Source organism: Camelus dromedarius, chromosome 7 (assembly GCF_036321535.1).
Source record: "Camelus dromedarius isolate mCamDro1 chromosome 7, mCamDro1.pat, whole genome shotgun sequence".
In the NCBI taxonomy this organism is placed as follows: Eukaryota; Metazoa; Chordata; class Mammalia; order Artiodactyla; family Camelidae; genus Camelus; species Camelus dromedarius.
In genome coordinates this window covers 63,408,336-63,428,630 of record NC_087442.1, presented here as the reverse complement: position 1 = coordinate 63,428,630, position 20,295 = coordinate 63,408,336, and the positions used below count along the sequence as shown (strand labels likewise).

Genomic DNA, 20,295 nt, shown 5'->3' with positions numbered 1-20,295 from the left:
TAAGACATTTGGGAGATTGTTTATTATAACAGCTAGTACTACTTTAACTAATACATGTATTCAATAGGTATTTATTTAAGTACTATTATGCATTTACTTCCCTCTTACCTAGGAATAATTCAACTAGCAAATAATATGATGGTATTATTACACATAGGTTTCCCCATTTCCAGAATCAATACTGCATGTGATATTTTTCATCACATTCCTGAGTTTTTCTCTTATTTCAGGTTTTTGTTGGGACATATATTTTTTCCTCTGTTGGGATTTGCTAGCAAACAAGTAAGGTGGTTAAAGGTTTTTTTTTTTAATGTAAAAAAAAATAAAAGTAAAGTTGAGAACTTAAAGTTGATGACTAGTGAAAGAGAAACTCTTGGCCTGGGAAAAGACTTCCAATGCCTTGTTTTGGCTACATCAACTAACTAGTGGAAAGGACATCAGTACCCTGGAGGAGCACAGCAGGGACTGGCCTGAAGGGGCATAATGTGAGATCCTCTTACTGAACTCTGAGCATCTCAAAGGAAATGGCATCATCCTGTCCATCCATTCAAAGACTGGACTCAAACAAAGCTAAGCCAAGTAACTGAGTGACAAGCAAGGTTACTGCTGGTCTCTTGGCCCCTACGAATTTGGGAGTAGCCAGGTGTGACAGAGAGGATGGGGACTTTGGTATCAAACCTTAGCTTGAATCCTTACTCTTCCACTTGCTGCAAGTACCTTTAAACCACTTTGAATTTCAGTTTTCTCACCAGTAAACAGGGAGTGGTAATATCCACCTCTCCAAAACACTAAGGATTAGAGGCAATTTTTTCAAAGTGCTAATGAATAAAGTACCTCAATATACGGTGGCTATCATTAGATTTATTATTAATTATGCTTATTATGTTTGTAAAGCACACACAAAGAAAGCTTGGGCCATTTTCATCAAGGTATAACATACAACAAACAACTAAATGTTTGGGCTACTGATTTTTGTTTTCCTTTCTCATTTGTGCAATAGCAAAATTAAATTCATTTTATTATACAGCATTTAGTAATCAAAGCAAAATCATGTCAATCATTTCTAGTAATCTCCTAGAAATATATTTTAATAAAAATCTTAAGTGCTTTCAATATGCAACACTCAATACCGGTTTCTAAATACGCTGAATCCTGCATTTTACTTGGCTCTCAATGATTATTTGTAACCCCCTGCTGTCACCAAGATAAGAATTGTCTTTATCTCAGAAGGCCTGAGACCTTTTTTTGTTTGTTTTAAAGTACTACTTCAAGGACCACTGAGAGATAAAGTGTTTGTTATTATCACTGCTAAAACTTTATTCAACATTTAGTATCCCAGAGTGAGTAAATGAACCTCTTATAAAAGATTTAGAAGCAATGAGTAGAGGTTAATTTATATCATGTGCATATTTAATGCTCTGGGATTATAGAATAACACTAAGCAAATTAGTGAAAGAAGGGGCAAAGAATAAAGAAGACCCTTTCTTTTTATTCCCCATATGTAATCAAGCAAATATACTGTAATATTCCCATGACCTGGAGCGGACCACAGATGGGCAGGACAGTGTATGATATGGGCATGGGATAATTTTAGAATGCGAGTTTTCTTGCATTGCATAGTTTTAGCGTGCAGGCTTTCTCAAGGCTGGGACTGTCCAGTCTTGCAGATGCTCTAAGCTCTTATTAATCAAGGCTTATTCCTTTATCATCCCCAATCCTTGTGCCATACTAACCTCATGGTGAACTGTCAACCATGGTTACCATTAATTGCTGCTTTTATTGAGGTAATCAGGCATCCTCACCTCCCTCACCTGCCTGGATCCCACCCATGACTGACTGAAGAAGAACAATGCAGGTATGAAGCTCTTGTAGGCAGGTTTGTAACACACAGGCAATAAATTACATTAGCAACAACAGAAATGCATTGGCTTCCCCTCCCCCTACAAACTTCTCTGGAAAGGCACTTCTGCTGTACACCTCTTTAAGAGAGCAGTGGCGATCTGAAGAAATGCTTCCTCTTGAAAGAACTGAAAGAACCCTTTTTATTCACAGTGGAATACTCTTGAATTTTGAAGATCGTCAAATACACACAAAAAGTTTCTTTTTTAATAGTTGAGGAAATAAGCCTAAAGAAGATGTGTACCTAATCCTATTAGCTGACTTAATATAGAATTATTAAAAGCCTTGATATACAGGATTTAACACAATCTTTCTAGCAGGGTGTGATGTAATCTGTTTTTGTTCCTCAGCTAGCAGATGGCTTACCTTTAAGTAATTTCCAATATGTTAAGAGATCAAAAGCCATCCTCTCGCCACCGAGGCAGTAATCGTTCTTCTCTGCTGGGGGTTGCTTGGTACTGTGGTAGGAATATGCAAAGGCTCCTGGCATTTCCAAAGATAGAAAGGCGACATTTCTTCAGACTTTGAAGTTAATAATCCTTCAGAAGTTAAAAAACTGAGGGATTTTTCAAAACCCTTTTAATGTTCTATATGCCATGTGCAAAAGTAAATATCTGTAAGAAGTCACCAAGGGCTGGTGCAGAGCGTGGAGGAGCGCTCAGCAATTTCCCATGTCGTGGACCGGCGCGATCTCTCACCGCTGAGGGTGTGAATAGGTTGTGCCTCCCTCAAGCAGTGCTGTTTGGAGCATGTGGTTTCCGTGTTGAATGTTCTGATAATGATGCTGGAAGGAAATGTGAAATTTGTTGCCTGTGCTGTCACTGATGAGCCCAAGCAGTGGCATTACAGCAGGCCTGTCCCTGCCACCCAGACATGACTCTTCCTAAGGGTGGGGTGCTTTCAACTGCTTCCTCACGCATTGTCTAGTAGTTGGAAATGATCTACTGGTGAAAGGATGGAGTAAATTTGCATTCAGGATTCTGTTTGATCTTTATTACTAAAGAGAAAAAGGTTTTGTATCTCAGTGGTTTAATATGCTCCTAATGGACCCAGAGCCCACAGTCATTTTTTGTAAAATCCAATTCAGATTTTCATGACATGCTGAGTGATAAAACCCTGTTGAATTTTGAGTTCAGACAAACCTTAGTGTTTCAGGATTTGTGTCACCACCTTTACTTAAGGCTCTTGCTTTTGATGCTGAGAGGTTTCATTTGATTCCTTGGACCAGTTATTTTCAGGCTACTTAAAATAAGGGAAAAGTCTCAGTAGGAAAAGATATTCCTAGGTATACAGGAGACCTAAGGTTGGATCTTTCCCCTTGGAGTCAAAATGGATTGTTTTAACTTAAGTGGCAGGCACTCTGCTATTACCCCCTCCTTTTCACCATTTTGGCTTATGTATGCATTTTGATGCATAGAATATTGGCAGGCAATGGATGGATAAATGACCACCTAATAGTCATCAAGAGAAACAGAAGGAGAAAATAAGACACAGAATTCCTCAGGCATACACAAGAAATGCAGGCACCAAGTTTATTTGGAAAGGAAGTATGGGCAAATGGCTTGGGACAAGAAAGATTATGAGATGGGAACTTGAAATGTCATAATAACACATGAATAGAAAGTACCAATTTTCCCAAAATGGACTTGCCAAACTGTTTAGAGCTGTAAGTAACACCTGCTCTCTGTTCTAACCCACGGCCAACAATGAGCAAAGTTCTCGAAAGATTCTACCCCAACCATTCTACAAAGTATTCCCCTTTTCAGAATCTTCTGTTATTTTCAGTACATGAAAAAACTGATTCAAGGAACAAAATGAAACCACTCCATATAGAAGACAAGAGTTGGGAAGAGTCAGGTGAATGATTTATATAATGCCTCTCATACAAATTTCCCTGGTTGTGCACTGAGATCATTCCTTCTTTCCAGACTGATTTCAACACAACTGCTCCCCATTCTCTCTGGAATCTCTTTTCCGGTCCTTGAAAATCATTACGTCTCTGCTTTCTTCTCTTCAGGATTAAAGGATCCATCATTTTTTTTTAACCTGGCTTTCTAGGAGGTATCTTGCTCCCCCATGGGCCTCCCCTAGGTTCGCTACCTGCCATGTTGTGAATGAGGGTACAGGATGTGGTCATTTAAGTGGAAGCCTGAGACTGGCAGGCCATGGGTCTGTTCTTTCTTCAATCCTGTATCTAAAGATAGTCTGACTTTGGATGGAATGCCTAAAACCTAATCATAAATGCCTGAGGATTCTGGGAAGAGGTGAAATTTGGAAGATCAGTGATTCTGTTTGAATGTCGGTCTATCAGGTTAAATACTAATTTCCCATCCTCTGAGACAAGAGAGGTGAAGTAGGCAATGCTCATTGAGCTGGGTTAGTGAGGTTGGGTTAGGAGAGGAAGGATAACAAAAAATCAACCATAAAAATGAAACTAGAATTATTACTCTATTATTCAGCATTGCCATAAGTGTCATTAAGGAGCAGCATGAGCCACAACATTGCTCACCCCCTAATATTACTTAAACAAAGAGTTGCTTAGTTCTTCCCCTATGCCCACCCAGAAGAAAGGATTCAAGACTGAAATTCCTGGGCTTACTGTTGGGAGAAAGAAATGAGTAAGAGGCTGAGTAGGAGGACTCTGTCCCTTCTGCTTCCACTCCTCACAACCAGAGCTGCTGTTAACCCTCTCTGTCCAACTTCAAGGAAGCCACAATTAGCAGTAAGTGGTCAGTGCCTGAGTATTCAGCTCCTGTCCCTCACATCCCTGCTGTACTTGAATCAGTTAATCCAGGAGTCCATAAGCTGACACTGGATAATGTCTAATTGATTGTATAAGATATTTGTTGGATGATTAAGCATCTAGTTTTGAAACATGGTAGAATTTTAGCTCATGCACAAATGTGACACTCAGCTCATAGAAAAACTGTGCTAATTCTCAGAGAGTCCTGATTCCTTAAAAGGAAAATACCATATAAATCACAAGGCTAGCTCTCTTCCTGGCTCCTCAGAGAATAACAAATTCTCTCTCAAGTTGGCATGAAGAGACATCCTCTCCTGGTGATATGAGCCTGCAGGGTGTTGACAATTGCCAGTCTCTTCCCCTTACGTTCCCATACCACAGGCTAGGGAATGGGTTAATTTTCTTCACTCTGGACTCAGACCGTGGATTCCTATTCCTATTCCTTTGTTAAAATTACAGGGAAAAAAACCCTACCTGTAGTGAAAGCAGAATCACAGTGCCAAAAAGGACGTTTGGAGGTCAATAAATTCATCTCTCTGCCTTTCTGCAGGACTGTGCCCCTTGCCACCAGTTGAGAGCTCCTGGGATTTTGAGGCAGTGTCGGATGAATGCAGGATATCTCTGACTCAAGTACACAGTCAAAAACTCAGCCCAGCAGTGAACTCACAGCACTTTCTGTATTCCTACTGTGCCCTGCGTAAAGACTCTTCACTTCATACATCATTCACAACTTGCTACAGGGATTTCACAAAGCCAGTACATACCCCTCACACAAAGAACAGCAGAAAATGAATAGGTCTAGGAAAGGAAAAACCAACAACCAAAGGTGTGTCTGCCAACTATAGTATTATCAATGGGAAAATTAACAAGGCACAACGTAGTTGGGAATGTTAATCAGTGAAGCAAATGGAGTTTCTCATTCTGTTCACACATTTGAAGAAGTCGAGAGAATTTCAAACATGGTTAGGCAGTTTCATTTTCTCACTAGGCTCTAGTGTCATGAGGAGCAAGGCAGAAGACGAAGGAAATTGGAAGCTACGTTTCCTCTGGAAGAGATCTGGGAAACAGATGCTGAGTTAGTCCCAACCATCTGGCTCACAAAATCCCAGGATCCCAGAGGAAGGTACCACCTGGAGGTGCTGGAGATACTGTCAGTGCTGGGTGTGCAGCTCCCAGTGACTGCAGGGAAAGGACCCAAAGCACACAAGAGGAAGGGACACCTTCACTTGAGTTCTTGAATGTCTCAAGCCAGGACATTTTCCCACAAAGAGGTGAGAGGACAGCTTATTTCTAGCTAAGTCTTGAGGGATTTTCCTTTTTCACAAGACGATGCCTTGTGAACATCATGATTATTTTCTGAGTACTTCTCACTTCTACTGAACAGTAATTGGGATTCCACTCCCTCCTCCAGTTCTGTATTACATACTATATTCTGCTTGGGCTACGTAGTAGCTTAACAAGCAGATGTGCATAGAAGAAACTGAACCATAGAGAATTAGTCAGAAGAAGTCATCAGGGACAGAGTCATTAGTTTCCAGGTAGTGAATTAATTTAGGAAAACCACTGGATAGGTCATTTTCATGTCTTTTCCTTTTGAAAGATTAAAAACTGTTGATTTTTGAAACTTGATAGAAAAGGTCTGAAACTGTAAGCCTGTGCTTTGATACTAATGAGTCATCTTAGGCACCAACAGTTCATTCTTTTCTTCTCTCCACTCACACTCACCCTGTGTCCTTTACCCAATGTCTTCATGAAGAAATGAGGGGCAGGTTGTTTTACAGGTCTTGGTACTGGACCTAGGAGTCCACCACGTCCATGTCTGCTGAGCCCAGGGTGACCATTCAAGTCACTAAAATCCAGGTGCTGAATATACACGATCCCAGGACATGTCACCCACCTGCCCCGTCCTTAGCCCCTCAGGCCTAGAAGCCCTTCCCACACCACACTGCACAGAGACACAGAGTCTAGGTAATCGTAGATAATCACTACTTACTGACCAAGTCCTGCTCCTTTCTTGACTCTCTGGTTTCCTGATTCCTTCCGTTTTCATATTTTCCCTGGTTACACACAGCTTCTCCTGACCCTGGGTTTGGGGCATCTATTCTGATTCCTCTTTCTGGCTTACTAGAAACCAATCCAAGGGTTCTCCTACCCCAGCTCCCAGGGGAGAGAACTTGACCCACATTCCTGACTTCGGAATACCTACAGTTCTGAGAGAGCTCCCTCCATCAGACCAGCCCTTGTGGGATCCTGTTGGATCTGATCCCATTTGGTCAAAAAGGGAGTTGGAGTTTTCTGCACTGTACAGTAGGGGAATCGAGTGGAAACCTCTCAGAGAACTCTGAATTCAGCTTCCCTTCCTCACGTAAGAAGTCAGTCCTGCAAGAGTTAACTGAGGCCTAGAAGATATCTGGAGGAGAACCAAACTCATTGTTCTGTTCATTTACTTAGTCCCTCATTAATTCAATAAGCAGTTGTTAAGTTTTCCACTATGTGCCAAGCATTGTCCTAGACTTGAAGATGCTGTTAGGTTCCCCCCAGTCTGTGTTACTCAAGAGGATGTGGCTAACACCTATCCCATATGAACAGGCTTGGAATAAAACCACCGTATAGTGTTGCAATTTTATTTGGCCAACCAAAAATCAAAGTGCCTGATTGTTGCCATGACCCACATGCCAACAATACATTGCTCAAAATGTCACAATGACAGACTGCTTATAAAAAATGTTATGTGTAAACCTTGGTCAGAATGTGTGGTAACAGGACAATGTCCAATTCCATTATCTCTCTCTGTGGTTACTTCTAATGACTATTCTGGGATCTGCCTGCTTCATGAGCCATCACTGTAAGACCCCAACAGGGCTGACTCGTCCCTTTATCATCACTCAGCTTGTGGATTCTAATATTCCCTATGTGTTTGATTGGCTTATCTGCCTCTTGCCTGGAAACTTGGTCAAGAGGAAATCCAAGTTCACAAGATGATGGAACAGATATTTAAGTCTATTAGTATGAGTGGCTGGCTTTGTTTTCCTTTGTTTTCCAGAAAAGAAAAGTAAGGCACAGTTGCAACCGGGTAGTGTAGTCTATAATAGGACCCACATGTGGGGGCTCTCTGCACTGAGTTTCCCTAAGAAGAAACAGAGGCATCACAGTAAGGAACAAAAATCTGTGACAGGAGGAGAGTAATAGAGTGTGCTCACATGAAAATGGGTTTTCAGTATCTGTGCCTGGTAGCTTGAAAAGGTGACAAATAGTGCAAGGCTTTGAAATAAATAGATTTCTAGTGATTTCACCATGGAAACGCTACAATGGGTTATTTTCAATGGTACTGCAGGTAGAGACTAACTTAATGGCAGTTGCTAATAAAGGCAATGTAGATTGCATAGTTTGGCAGCTGAAGAGAGAAAACCTTCAGATAAAAAAAAATTTTATAGGGTTTTTATGGGTAGCTTCACTGGATCAGCCATTATTCCCTTAGAAGCATTTAATAACTCTTTGGTACCTTTAATGAAAAGCTTTCCTTAACAAAGATATCGTTACTTTAGAAAGGCATTTTAATACTAGCCTGAAAGATAAAGAAAAGCTATTGAAAATCAACTGAAGAAGCATGTGTATGTTGCCTTCCTGAGATTGCTAAAGATCTGGAAGAATTTATAGCCAAATTGTGCTAAATTTGTCAAGATTTCCATAATAGCATTTGGATTCAGACCAGCTTTTTTTCAAAGCACTGAACAGCATAAAGAAGGTATGCACTACAAGGACTGATTAGGACAGTCATTTTTAACTTTGAGCAGCAGAGCCATGCCCCAAAGAGTCACTGACTACATCTTCTCTGACATATATCACTGCGGGAAATACTGGATCTTTGGTAGGGAAGCAGATAGCTGCCCAACTCCCAGGAAATGAGATGAGAGAAATGCCACCAAAAACCCAGCAGTCTTCCACCAGGGCGCTCATCAAAGCTTCCAATCTAGACTAACCAGAGCAGGGATTTGTAATGTGGGCCATGTTCTATCATTTGACTTAAGAGGAACATACACATTGCTGGTGGGACTATAAACTGGTTCATCTACCTGGAAATCTGGCAGCATCTATTAATATGATGCTGAATATATGTACATCTTATTACCCAGACAGTCTACGCCTAGGCATATATCCAACAGAAATGCATACATACTTCACACGTACAAAAATTTTCATAGCAGCACTATTTGAAATAGCCTCAAACAGGAGGCTACACCGATGCCTATCAACAGTAAAATGGACAAATTGTGGTAAACCGACAAAACAAAACATTATACACAGTAGTTAGTACTACAACTACTTACACCAATATAAATGTTAAATGCAAGAATTCAAGTACAAAAGGGTTAATTCTAAATGAGTCTTAAATTTACTTAAGTTCTAAACAGGAAAAGTCATTTAATAATATTAGAAGTCTAAATAGTAGTTACTCTTAGGAGGTGTTAGTGACAAAAGGGAGATTTCTGTTTCTAATCTAGGGTTTGATTAAAAGGGTAGTAGAGTTTTTTTTAACATTTACTGAGCATTTTTTCATACGTACATGCCTTAGTCTGTTCTGGCTGCTATAACAAAAATACCATAGACTAGGTGACTTATAAACAGCAAACACTTACTTCTCAGCCTGGAGGCTATGAAGTCCAAGATCAAGGCACCAGCAGACTTTGTGTCTGGTGAGAGCTTGCTTCCAGGTTCATAACACCACTTTTCAGTATGTCCTCACAGGAAGAAGGGACAAGAGAAATCTCTGGGATCTCTTTTATAGGGTCATGAATCCCATTCATGAGAGCTCTGCCCTCGTGACTTAATCATGTCCTAAACGTCCCACCTCTAAATACTATTACACTGGGAACTGGGCTTCAACATATGAATTTAGGGAGAACACAAACATTCAGTCTTTGGCAGTATGTTTTTCTTCAATGAACTCCCTCCCAAAAGATGAATGCAATAAAAATCAAAAATTTTCCTATACAGTAGAAATAATAAATATGTAATAGAAGAAAAGATTTCACTTAAAATATCATAAAAAGTACTAAACACATAAGAGCATACCTATAAGAAATTCTCAAGACATATCTGGAAATGAGAATCTCTGAGCAAATACGCAAACATATATACAACGTTCATAGCTAAGAAAAGCCCCGTACTTCAACAGCTCAGTCATGCCTGCAGAAACTTGGCTGCACATGTGAACCACCCTCTGTGGTCCACACCATCATGGGAGACCAAGCCAGCTCTGGAGATCATAGTCAGTCTGAGTTAGACTAAAGAAGAATCTCACATTCATCAGAAAGTTGGAGGCAGAACTGGTAAAATATAAGTATTACCTGACATTCTACTGGATAAGATAGAAAAAGAAATGAAATTCTCTGATCAGTGTCGGGGTCTTAATGTTGTATAATTTCTACCTCATTATTAATGTTTTTAAAAAGAAGCAAAGTACAGTGTTATCCAGAAAGGGAAAATGGCTCTAGTTTTAGCAGAAACTAAGACAAATGTTATGGCCTTCTAGATACCAAGACAGTCATAAAACTCTAGTGGTTAAAACAGTGCGGAATTATCATGGTAATAAACAGATCAATGGAAAACAACAAAGAGTTAAGAAATCCGCATAGGTGAGGAGACTGCATTTAACATGTCTTAGTGGACCATTCATTTATCTATTTTATCATCAGTTTAACTATATTTACTAAGATACACACAAATTATAAGACATCAAGCATACTATTTTTATTCTTGCTTTAAATCACCAAGTTATATGGTTATAATAATGGGTTTAATTGAAAGAGAAATACGCTGATTGCCACATTGCCTTATTTAATCTAATGTTCACTTTTGTATCAATAAAACACCTAAATTTTTTCTCTATTTTATTTTTCTATTTTTTTACTTATATAAATTAGACTTAACTATTATTATAAATGATTCCTAAGAAAGATAATAGAAGTTAATCTTGTAACACTATACTCCCACCAAACTGGCAAAAATGGAAAGTCTGATAGTAACAAACATAGGTGATGATATGAAGCAATGACAACTCTCACACACTCCCTGTGGGACTGTAAATTGATACAATTACTTTGACATTACCTAGTTACATTAAATATATGCATAACCTGTGACCCATCCCTAAGTATATACTCTTTCGCACAGGTGGACCAGGACACAAACATACACAAGAATATCCATAGCAACATTATCTCCAAAACATAGAAACTACCTATATTCCTATCAACAGCAGAGGGATAGATGAATTGCAGTATAGCATATAATGAAAAATCATACAGCAATGAAAAAAAATGAATCTCAGCCACACCTAACTGTATCATATCAAGTGATAGAAGCCAGACACAAAAGAACACGTACACTATGAATCTATTCATATAAAATTCAAAAACAGGCATTATTACACTCTAGTGTTTAGAGATACATAATCAGATGGCAAAAGTATTAAGAAAAGCGAAGGGGTGATAATCAGAAAAGTCAGGAAAGTGCTAACCTTTGAAGGAAGGAAGATGATTAGGGGTTGGAGGGAACACATGGGAGCTTCTGGGGTATTGGCAGTGGTTGGTCTCTTGACCAGGTTCGTGGTCACACAGGGGACACTTATTAAACACATCTTCAGATTTTATCACTTTTCCATATATGTGTTATATTTCACAATTCTTTAAATAGTTAACGAATAAGTCAAACATTTTGGGTACTTTTTCTTGGGGGGCCAAGGACATCTGTCTCTGGACCATGACTTTCCTTTCCCTGTGGTTTGGCCTCCCCCGAGGCCCAGACGCCTTCTGACTCAGACTCACTGCGTGCAGTGCTCAGTGTTAGGAAATAAATAACTCATGGTCCTGAGATACTCTGAATTTCACATGAAGCTGAGCTAGCTCAGCAGTCTCTATTTTAGAAATTTGGATTTATTTCTCCTCATGGGATATATCATGAGTCTGTAATTGACTCTTTTCATATAAAAAAAAACTATACTTTTTTAATGAATCCAGGCTGTTTCAAAGTATATTTTTGATCTAGTGAAATACTGAGTGCTATCGATTATACATTCTGAATGTCATCTGTTTGTTATCATTTAGTAATGTGATATGCCTTGTATGTCCACTTTGGGGGCTTTTTTATTCCTGTGTTCACCACTATTGCAAAATCAATAAAATGTGAGCAAAAGCAAAGGCAACTTGAATGACCCAAAACTGAGATTTGAGCTGCCAAAACAAGCAATAAAACAATTTCTACTAGCTCTAGTAATTGTCAGAAAGAAACAGTTATAAACTTTACTTCAAGTAAGTTTCTGAAAGATCTGGAAATGTGATTATCGGAATGCAGATGGCACAAAATTTTATGACTCCTGATTATTCACAGATGCAAATTATCATGTGATTGGAAGCATACTAAGATAGTGGAAAGGCATTCTGATGTTAGTAATATGTCGCTTTTGTTACTTTAGGGTCTGTTTGCTCATTCCTTCCAAAGGAAGAACCTTACTGTTTGTATTCTTTTATAGATGGGAAATAATCAGGTAAAACACACCAAACCTGTTAATGATGCTTCCTGCCAGAGAATGGAATTTTTGTAGAGAGACATGTAAAAAGAAGTCACTTTTTTATTTATATATTTTGGAATTGTTTAATTTTGATTAAAAGAGTATTTCACAATTGTCTTGCATCTCATATTTAAATTTCATAATAAAATCAAAATAAATGAAATTGATCAGCTCTCCCCATTGCATCTCCTTTTGCATGGCTGGCTGGATTTTATCCTTCACGTGTCAGTTTAAGAGCTACCTCTCATTCTCTCTCTGAAGCAGGTTTTTCCTGTTATTCTCCCCCATGGAACCCTTTTTTTCCACTTTGTAGCATTTATCACATTTTAAATCTCATGTTTATTTGACTGTTTGTTTTGTCATTTCTGTGCCTCACTGACTCAAATGTCCATCAGGGTACCACAGTGTCTATTTTACTCACCACACAACAACCTGTGCCTAGCATAGTGCCAGGCATGTAGTCACTCAACTATTTGGTGAATGGATGAATATATAAATGGATGAATGAAAAAAAATGATCAGATTGAAACTACCAGGTGAAAACTACTATCTTATTCTCTTGCACAAAGTATGAAGTTGGAACCCCAGGGATGAATTCATCCTTGCATTATTTTGCTAGACACTTGCTTATAGTACTAAAGGGAGTTCAGCACTGGTAATCAGCATCACAGACTCCATCCAGTTGTCGAACAAACCCACTGAGTTAAAGCAGGTTTCACCTTAGGTCAGAGATGCCTTTATTCTCTCCTAACTTCATCCTCTTACACACTAACACTTACCGCCTCCTCCCTCCCCACAAAAGCAACATAATGAAGATAAATAGGCATTTTACAGACAGGTAATCTCATGATAACAGATCCCTGTTATTTACGCCAGCAAAGCCATTTCCACAATGTCAGGACTTGCCTTCACTCACCAGGGTCGGATTCTGCCTGCCCGTGATCTGTAAAAGTGTAGGGTTCATTAGGGCTCTGAGAACAGCTGTCCACTACTGCTCGAGATCAGATTACAGGATCTCATTAACTTGCTCTTCTTGCCTGCTTCAAGCCTTTTGTTAGGACCAAGATCTATTATTTCAACTTTTGCGATATCAAGATGGCCAGAGGCTGAGAGTTTTGTTTTACCTACTTCTTATCAGTATCATTTTAAAGTGTATGCTAAGGAAAAGCAATAATAATCATGTTCATTGCAAATGTTGCTATAAAATACAGAATTGTTTCAAATATCGGTGCAACAAGTTCTTGTTTGAAACTTACTAGTTACCTAGTTTAAAATGACAGTTTAAATCTTGGTTAATTTGTAATAATCTGTTAAATATGGAGAAATTAATAAAATCCTGGGAAGTTTTATTGTTTTATGTTGCTTTAATTAATTTTTTTTACATTTTTTATTCAGTTATAGTCATTTTACAACGTTGTGTCAAATTCCAGTGTAGAGCACAATTTTTCAGTTATATATGAACATGCATATATTCATTGCTTTAATTTATTTTTAAGCTTGGTTTGGTCACATACCTGAGGAATGAAAATGGCATGAGTGTTACTCAAGGCATGTGTGTTTAACTGGTGTTCGTTCAGCACACAACAGGCTTAGCTCAGGGAGTGGGTCAGCATTTTAGTTCTTCAAAGTATGAATTGCAAGGGCATACAGGTCTTCTCCAAGAGTCTGCTGTGGACAAGTGAGGGTGACTGGAGGATGTTCCAGGAAAAGGGGAAAATGTGTGCCAAAACCTCAAGGAAGAGAGAATATGGAGGGATCAAGAAACACAAAGATGCCATGTGCTGAACAATAAAGTACAGAGGGAGGAGTGGAGATAGAAGAGGAGTAAGGTAGGTAACAGTCAGACTGCACATGGCATTAGGGAGTAGGTTCAGGATAGTGCTCTTTAACCCAGAAGTGAAGGAAGGAACTTTGAAACAGCTTTAACCACACATGAGGTAGGAAGGTAGGAATGTGGTCAGTTATTTTTTGACAAGACACATAGACTGGATGAAGAGGAATTAGTAAAAGTGAGGTTGGGATGCTACTGCAGCGATCCATAGTGAGAAATCATGGTAGTCTGGACTGGGATTGGGATGTTGACTGTGTAGATAAAGGAGAATGGAAATGAAAACATTTAGGATACATTTAAGACATACAAATCTCTATTATCTTGTTAATGAATCAGATATGTGACACAAGGAAAGAGGAAGGATCAGGGATGACTTTTACATGGCTTCTCAGCAACTGGATGAATGGTCATGCCATTCAGTGAGAGAGATCACACTGGAGAAAAGCGTATGTGAAAAAAAAGATAATGAATTCAGGCTTACACATATTGAGTTTGAGGTCCTTATATCCAAGAGAAGATGTTGCATAAGCACTTAGATTTCAGTCTAGGGCTCAAAGGAGAGGTCTGTCATCAGCACGGCTAATTCAGGTTGTGGGACTGGATGAGATGGTCTGGCAAAAGAGTATAAATTAAAAATAGAGGGCCTGAAACTGAGCCCTAAAAAGCTCTCCAACATTCAGTGGATGGAGGAGGAGAACTAGCAAAGAAGCTGAATAAGAACAGCCAGAAAGGTGGAAGGCAAACATGAAGAGTGCGGAAGAGGGAGAGAGGAAGCCAGTGGAAGAGGGTGTTTCAAGATAGAGGAGTGATCAATGATGGAGGAGGGAGGGTTAATGCTGCTGAGTATCAAATAAGATGAGAACTGGAAATTGTTGGATTTAGCAATGTGATGGTCATAGATAAGTCTAGAAAGAGCCATTTTATTAGATGGCTCTTTGTGAGAGTGACAGAACAAAGACCAAAATGAAATATGTCTTTAGAGGCATTAATAGGATGTGAGGAAATAGAAAAAGTGGATAAACAGTTTTGACAAATTTCCTTGTGAAGAGAAAAGGGAGGGCTAGTTGATGAAAAGGAAAGCAGCTTAAATGGGGCTTATTTTCTTATTATTAAATAGGAGAGACCAGAGGATATTTAATATTTAAATATTGATGGGAATAGTCCAGTTGAGAGGGAGGGACTGAATAAACAGAAAAAAAAAGGCTTCACTGGCTATATGTCTAAGCATATGTTATATGCTGCTGGTGGTGTCATCCTGCGCTAATTGCAGACACCCCCCACCCCCTGCTGCCCGCCTATACCTTTCTTCTTGACTATCAGCAGACACTACAGAAAAGAGTCCCTCTGTCTGCCAAGCATTGCTTCCAAGTTCAGCCTCCTAAACCAGCAACTTCAACTCTGGCCAAGCCTCTTGCTAATCCTTCAAACTTTAGTGGGCTCTAGCTCCCTGAGATCAGTCCCACCCAGCCCTCCAAATTTACTTCTCCTTTGTTGCAAGACCACAGCCATAACCAGTGCCTTAGCCATGGGTCTTGGGACCTCATCCTAGGTCAGAGCCCTGGGCTCTTCACTTGCCAAGGATGGGAAGTAAAAGGAATACACACTAAACTCAAAAAATATCAGCACTGTTCAATGACCGAAAATATGTGCCGTATATCATAGTAACAGCCTATGACCTCTCTTACTTCATCTTAAAGAACACCCAACTTCAAACTTGGGTGAAGAGTATAGGGGAGTTCCTTATTATTCATGTATCTTTTCTGTAAGTTTGAAATTATTTCAATGATAATAGCTAAAAATAAAGAGCATGGGTTTTGGTGTAACTCAGAGCCAAAAGAAAAAAAAAGAACACCCAACTTCAAGGACAACCTACAATTGTAAGCCAGGTGTTTATATTCTTGAGATTCCATCCCAAACTAGCACCCTCTCTATGTATGATTCATGGCTTTTCCAATTAGGTCTCCTTCTAGCTCGGCTTCCATTAAATTCAATATGGCTGTCAATCCCCACAAAAATCTAGTCCCATCTGTTTCACGTTTCTTTCTGGACTTTTTAATGTCCTAACTCACTTCTTTGGAGAAAATATTGAAAGCTGAAAATAGAAGATAAAGATTTGCATTCAGGAAACAAGCTGTCAGCACAAATGTATGGCATAATTTTTACCAAAAGTTCAATATTACCTTAATGTGTATTCAGGGAAAAAGCTATAAATATAATGTTCACTCTAAATGGGATCATAAAACAATAGAATATTTTCATAGCTTTTTACTCAGACATTGGTTTGAGGCAGTTTTACACTCTATTATTTCTGATTCTTGTGTGATTACTTTTGGGGTTTCATAATGAAAAGAAGGAAGAGAGGAAGGAAGGAAAGAAGGAAGGAAGGAAGGAGGGCATGGGGGGATGGAGGGAGGGAGAAAGAGTAAAGAATTCTGCTTTAGTTTTCTCCCTAACAAGTTAACAAGCATATAAGCATCTGGTTAAAAAGTCCAGAATCCTGTGATATTTCTTTAGATTTCATCTCTGCTCACCTCATGCTAAGGTGGCACAAGCAGCACAAAACAGGGAGAAGATCAGGGGCAGATAGATTTGGGCTCAAATATCAGCTCCATTGTTCACCATCTATGAGATCTTGGACAATTTTCTAATTCTTTGAGCTTCAGTTTCTTCGTGAAATGTTTAATAATATGAAATGTGCTAGGTCACTGTGAGAATTACAAAGGATTAAGTGTGCAAAGTAAATTATATATCAACAAATGGCATCCAGTATTGCAAAATGAACTGAGACCTAACATATGCATGCTGGTCTGCTTCCTTCATGAGTGAAGAATCTAACTGGAGGAAGAGCCACCTGTTGCAGTTGTAACCATTCACAATAAATGAAGTCATTCACACTCAAGTGGTGACTCTCAAAATGGATGGGGCCAAATGCTCCTCAGTATGATGTCAGCATCATGGTTTCCCATGAAATATACTTTCTTCATGTGAGACTAGACTGTGAGATCTTTGGCAGGGGGGCTGTGGAGAGTGGAAATGAATGCTTGCTTTGATGAATGTGCTTGCTTCTTAGGGCCAGAAGAAATCAGTCACAATTCTTGCTGGTAAGGAAACTGAATCAAGGTACTTTCTATCTGTTCAACACATAAATTCAGAGCACACTTCTTCCCCTTTGGAGTCTGCAAAGCCTGAGACACTTCAGTTCATAACGCCGGAAAGAATAAGGGGGGAAACTCCAGTGAGGAGCAACAGAGATTCCTGAAGGGTAGGTGTGGCCACCAGACTGGAGATCTGGAAGAAGGAGTTATAAGATGACAGGAGAGGAAACTGGGGAGAGTGAAAGTGGGTGAGAGAAGAGGGCTAATCCATGTGGAGGACAGCTTCATCTTGAAGATCTGAGTCTGTAAGCACCCTCCGCAGCCTTTTGTGGTAGGAGGGAAACAGAAAATCTGGTGTTCCCAAGTGATACTGCTCAGAGAGACCTTCTGACCTTTTCTAAAGAAATCTGGGTACCTCCTTGGAATTCTGGCATTTGAGTTTGGTCTGGGGAAGACTAGCTGGATGAGGAGTGCTTGAGACAGGAAGGATCATGATTTCCCAATCACCTTGTAGGGTTCCTCCAGCTGCTCCACCGAACACCCATATTCCCACACACCATTGTTCACTATGGAGGGACCATGAGCCAGCTGTGGCTGACTACTCACCAAGCAAGAAGGAATTTCCAGCTGTGGCTAACACTATTCACCAAGCAAAAAGGAATTTCCAGATTTCCTCCCACAACCCATAATGAGATAGAAAAAGATGGGGCTCTGTCAGCCCAGGGTTATATGTTAAGAGTTCTTCCTTGATGTGCTTAGAGAACTTTTCTGTCAACAAAGCCCAGCATCACAGCTATGCTGTTTGGCATGACCTTCTTCCTCCTGCCCACCCATCTTCACTGCCCACTCCCAGTAGACTTCCTTCATCCTTTAAGCCCAAATCCTGGCAAGTCTTCTTGTTTCCATAAAGATTCCTACTTTCTCCAGCTATCATTAACTAGGTGTCTAATCTGTATTTAGTTATTACATTTCAACTAAGTACACACATACCTAATACATGCGTATTTCCTTTCATTCTTTCTTTAGGATAAAATTTTGAGGTCAGCAATAATTCATGGTGTGTGTGTGTGTGTGTGTGTGTGTGTGTGTGTACACATACATTATCCATGTAGAAATACTGACTAGAATAGCAAGGAGTGGGCTGCAGAAGCGGGTATTGAAAAAGTATGAGGTGGGGAGAGAGGCAGCTCATGTGCTGACGTAGAGGCCTTGAAGTGATAGATGGATAAACAGAAATTTTAAGTTATTTTGCTGCATGATACACTCTTTAAGCTCCATGGCATTCATTCAAGATCACCTTCAGAAGTTATCTGCATAATTCTTCTAAGTCTCCTAGAATTGTATTTGGGTTTTTATTTGGTTGTATTGATAGCAGAATCAGATGTCAAAGGAATTCTTCTGTATTTGGGTTAAAATTAGGCATAGATCAGGATAGCTGGGTAAGAGGTCAAAATAATTCAGGACAAAAGCCCAGAAAAGAGTGATTAAAGGGTCTGGAACTATCAGATGGCCATGCCACCTGTAGGTTAAAGACCCTGACTGCTGAATGGGGGAAAGCATGGAGCCTGGCAGCACTTCTGGAGCTACAGCTTTGTATAAATCCCTCAAATTGTTAGCACCAATCCTAGATTTATTTTAGTAATCCATCTTCTGGATCAGAGACTTCAACAGAACTGATCCTAAATCATAATCAGGAGCATGAGGCCAAGATTTTCAGCATTTTTTTCAGACATCCCACTTAACGACCTTTCTCAGACTCAGCGTATGCAGAACTGAATCCAGCATCTTCACCCTTACAAACTGCCCATAGTTATCCAGGTAACCAGGAAAGAAACACTGGTTCCTCCTGTCCCTCACTCTCTATATCCAGTTGGACAATCTGTTCAGTTGTTTCTACTTCCTAAAGCTCACTATATATTATCTTTTTCTCTTGAGAGAATTGCCTCTATTTCAGATTCTCATCACTAGCTTCCTATGTAGTTTCTTAACTCTAACCTCCTTCATGCTTATTTCACCATTCACACTGTCAGTAGAATGATCTTTCTAAGACAATTTGATGCCCCCTCTTTGTCCACAGGATCCAGTATAAACCTGTTAGCAAGTTTCATAACTTACTTGATAGTTTACACTGACCTCTCCTTCTGGCCTCATGTCCCACCAACGTGTATGCCATGTTCTATCACATCTCCAAGCTGCGACTTTTACCCAGAGTATCCTTTGCTCACCTTGTCTGCCTGCAAAATTTGGCTCAAATAGTTTCTCTGAATCCTTCCTTGCTTCCTCTCAACTAAAGTTACCTTCTTTCTTCTCAATAACCCCACAGCATTTTGACTACAGGACAAGGACTGTGTCTTATTTTTCTTTGTGTCCTAGTACCTACAATAGTACCAACCTCATACAAGTTAGTTGCTATTAATTGAGTGATTAAATTTGATTCTGTATATGAGATACCAAGAAATTGTTTCTACATGATAATCAATAAGTTATTAAGATAATTAAAAACTAGAGAAGAGTAAGCCATGAATAGAAAGATGCTTTCTTATTCTGACAGACTAAAAACAAACAAACAAAAAAACCCCTATAACTAGCATTATATTTAATGGTGAGATAGTGAAGGCTTTCCCCCTGAGGTCAAACAAAAGATAAGGATGTACACTATTACAATTTTTCTTAAACACTGCAGTGGTGGTCTAGTCAGGGAAATAGGGAAAGAAAAATAAGTGATAATACATGTAAAATACATTAGTCTATATGTTAGAGATTAGTGTCCATTACATGCAAATACACATATTTTTTAGCAAATACATATATCTATATATCTATAGATATATATACCTTAAAGAACCCTAAAATAAACATAGACAATAAAGTTATCTTCAAACATTAACTTCATTACTCTTTTGGAACTGGGTTTGTATCTATAGTCTAATGTCCAACCAGGCATTTTCACTCCGTTTTCAGGACTGCTCACTATAGCCTCCAGTATAGGATCTGGCAGAGTGCCACAAACAGGGCGACTGTGTTGATTCCTCATGGAGAGAGCTTATTCAATCTGTAACTGGTGAAAAAGCTGCTTTTTTTCCCCCTCATGTAATTTCCTTCAAAGACAAGTGACTTTTTCCCTCTATTTTTTCAAGTGAGATATAATTCACATACC

The 20,295-nt window shown here is 39.3% G+C and overlaps 1 protein-coding gene across 7 annotated transcripts in view; it reads right to left on the bottom strand.

The window, feature by feature from the left end:
• Positions 1-20,295, bottom strand: part of MTERF1 (mitochondrial transcription termination factor 1) — a 453,452-nt gene that overhangs the window by 189,356 nt on the left and 243,801 nt on the right. The gene's annotated exons all lie outside the window — the stretch shown is intronic.